Source organism: Staurois parvus, unplaced genomic scaffold (genome assembly GCF_062004578.1).
Source record: "Staurois parvus isolate SC_StPar_1 unplaced genomic scaffold, SC_StPar_1.0 ptg000281l, whole genome shotgun sequence".
Taxonomy (NCBI): domain Eukaryota; kingdom Metazoa; phylum Chordata; class Amphibia; order Anura; family Ranidae; genus Staurois; species Staurois parvus.
In genome coordinates this window covers 297,147-300,518 of record NW_028318077.1, presented here as the reverse complement: position 1 = coordinate 300,518, position 3,372 = coordinate 297,147, and the positions used below count along the sequence as shown (strand labels likewise).

General features: G+C 56.4%; 1 non-coding gene across 1 annotated transcript; it reads right to left on the bottom strand.

Annotated features, from left to right (window-relative positions):
* Positions 1-2,671: 2,671 nt before the first annotated feature.
* On the bottom strand, positions 2,672-2,743 carry TRNAE-UUC (transfer RNA glutamic acid (anticodon UUC)). The gene has a single exon. It is a non-coding gene; the product is annotated as a tRNA-Glu (tRNA).
* Between the last annotated feature and the right edge of the window lie 629 nt (positions 2,744-3,372).

The window sequence follows — 3,372 nt, the reverse complement described above, 5'->3', positions numbered from 1 at the left end:
TGGGGGTCAGTGTACATCACATTGGGGGCCCCTGCAAACCAACACCAAAGACAGCTGTGAGAATGGCAGTTGGAGGAGGAGGCTGATTGCAGGTACAGACATGGGGGCTTCACCTTCTGTGATTGATGTATTGGGGGGGGATCCGACATCTTCCAGGGTGATGATCTGCCTTCTGATTGAAGTGATTGGAAACACAAACATGAAAAAAAATAAACAGGTTTATACATCCCTGCAAAGCGGCCCCGAACCTCCTCTTCTCGGGTCCCCTGCTGGCGCTCCTGGCTCCTCCTTGGGTCACCTGCCCACTCTCGTAGCTCCTCCTCTTCTCAGGTCCTCTGCCGGCGCTCCTGGCTCCTCCTCTTCTCGGGTCCCCTGCCAGTGCTCCTTTTCTCGGCTCCCCTGCTGGCGCTCCTTGCTCCTTCTCTTCTTGGGTCCCCTGCCGGCGCTCCTGGCTCCTTCTCTTCTTGGGTCCCCTGCCGGCGCTCCTGGCTCCTCCTCTTCTCCCCTGCCGGCGCTCCTGGCTCCTCCTCTTCTCGGCTCCCCTGCCGGCGCTCCTGGCTCCTCCTCTTCTCGGCTCCCCTGCCAGTGCTCCTTTTCTCGGGTCACCTGCCCGCTCTCGTGGCTCCTCCTCTTCTCGGCTCCCCTGCTGGCGCTCCTTGCTCCTTCTCTTCTTGGGTCCCCTGCCGGCGCTCCTGGCTCCTCCTCTTCTCGGCTCCCCTGCCGGCGCTCCTGGCTCCTCCTCTTCTCGGCTCCCCTGCCGGCGCTCCTGGCTCCTCCTCTTCTCGGCTCCCCTGCCAGTGCTCCTTTTCTCGGGTCACCTGCCCGCTCTCGTGGCTCCTCCTCTTCTCAGCTCCCCTGCTGGCGCTCCTTGCTCCTTCTCTTCTTGGGTCCCCTGCCGGCGCTCCTGGCTCCTCCTTCTCCCCTGCTGGCGCTCCTGGCTCCTCCTCTTCTCCCCTGCCGGCGCTCCTGGCTCCTCCTCTTCTCCCCTGCCGGCGCTCCTGGCTCCTCCTCTTCTCGGCTCCCCTGCCGGCGCTCCTGGCTCCTCCTCTTCTCGGCTCCCCTGCCGGCGCTCCTGGCTCCTCCTCTTCTCGGCTCCCCTGCCGGCGCTCCTGGCTCCTCCTCTTCTCCCCTGCCGGCGCTCCTGGCTCCTCCTCTTCTCGGCTCCCCTGCCGGCGCTCCTGGCTCCTCCTCTTCTCGGTAGTACCCCATAGGAAAACACTTCCTATGGGGTCCCACCTGTGTGCTCGCTCTTGAGCCCCGCTCTCTGCCCCTGTAGAACGCAGACATTGGGACTCGGCTCCGCCCTCGCTCCCCCCGTCACCAGCTTTGATTGACAGCAGCGGGATCCAACGGCTCCCATTGCCTCTGCAAAGCCTGTGAGACCAGGAAGTGAGGGGAGAGAAGAGCTGCAGATGGGCCCAGCGCAGGACCGAACGATGGATCAAGTGAGTAAAAGTTGGGTGGGGGGGGAGGGGGCGATGCAAGGAACTCATTAAGGTGAAGAATGTTTATTACCACATTAAAGCAGCGGGTCCAATATTCTGCACCAGAGCCGGCTGGACGCCATGTTTGCCACCTATTGGCTTTGGCAGGTCCGGTGAGTGCCAGGTCTGGCCTATAAAGAGGAACTAAATTCTGGAGGCTTTACCCAAAAAAATGCAGTCAGAGGACAAAGGATCAGTCACCAGTATTGCCTGCGGTCTCCCTGCAGCTGATCTTTTTCCCATTGTTTTCCATTACATGGAGGTGGCCATCTTGGTAGGGGCGGGGCTTTGCTTCCTCATGTCAGAGCCTCCAGCAGAGAGAACTGTGAGCAGCACCGTAGTCACATCCCCAAATCTCACTCACTGGACGTTTCCCAATTGCCATGCCTTGTTCTGCATTGTGTGGAGGCGGCCATCTTGGTATCCCCAAGGTTTTTTTCTTATAAAATTTTGCAAATAAATATTTCATCATAAATCTCGGCCAAAATGTATTCCGTTATCTTTTTAGTAAAAAAAATAACTCAATTAGTTTATAACCAAAAATTATAATTATTAAACTTTTTTTACATTTTTATTTTATTTATTTATATTATTATTTTTTTTTTTTTACATACCGTCACCCTAGCAGTGTGGGGTCACCATGGTGACACTGTACTACTTGTGGGGGGTGATGAAGATTTTTTTTTTTTTACACTGATTGCTTTTACAACCATAAAGGTTGTAATAACAGAGAGGGTCAGTGTTGGGGGTACATGGAGGGTCAGTGTTGGGGGTACAGGGAGGGTCAGTGTTGGGGGTACATGGAGGGTCAGTGTTGGGGGTACAGGGAGGGTCAGTGTTGGGGGTACAGGGAGGGACAGTGTTGGGGGTACAGGGAGGGACAGTGTTGGGGGTACAGGGAGGGACAGTGTTGGGGGTACAGGGAGGGTCAGTGTGAGGAGGACATGAGTGGTCAGTGTGAGGAGGACGAGTGGTCAGTGTGAGGGGGACATGAGTGGTCAGTGTGAGGGGGACATGAGTGGTCAGTGTGAGGGGGACATGAGTGGTCAGTGTTGGGGTTATGGGGAGGATTTGAATTATAATGCGGGTTAGTTTGAGGGGTACAGTCAGGGTTATGGGGGGGGGGTCACGCTTTTCCCTCAGGGGACTTCAAAGCACTTAGTAGGTGAGGCAGCCATCTTGGCGATTGCGTTGGCCGGGGATCGAACCCGGGTCAGCTGCTGGAAAAGCAGCTATGCTATCCACTGCACCACCAACGCTCAACATGTTTTTAGTGTGTGGGAGGAAACCGGAGTACCCAGAGAAAAACCCACACAAGCACAGGGAGAACATGCAAACTCCATGTAGTATTTCTGCAGTCTAATACTCTCCTGCAGTATGTCCGCGGTCCCTGACCATCTCCTGCAGTATGTCCGCGGTCCCTGACCATCTCCTGCAGTATGTCCGCGGTCCCTGACCATCTCCTGCAGTATGTCCGCGGTCCCTGACCATCTCCTGCAGTATGTCCGCGGTCCCTGACCATCTCCTGCAGTGTTTCCGCGGTCCCTGACCATCTCCTGCAGTGTTTCCGCGGTCCCTGACCATCTCCTGCAGTGTTTCCGCGGTCCCTGACCATCTCCTGCAGTGTTTCCGCGGTCCCTGACCATCTCCTGCAGTGTTTCCGCGGTCCCTGACCATCTCCTGCAGTGTTTCCGCGGTCCCTGACCATCTCCTGCAGTGTTTCTGCAGTCTCTAATACTCTCCTGTAGTATTTCTGCGGTCTCTAACCAACTCCTGCAGTGTTTCTGCGGTCTCTGACCATCTCCTGCAGTGTTTCTGCGGTCTCTGACCATCTCCTGCAGTGTTTCTGCGGTCTCTGACCATCTCCTGCAGTGTTTCTGCGGTCTCT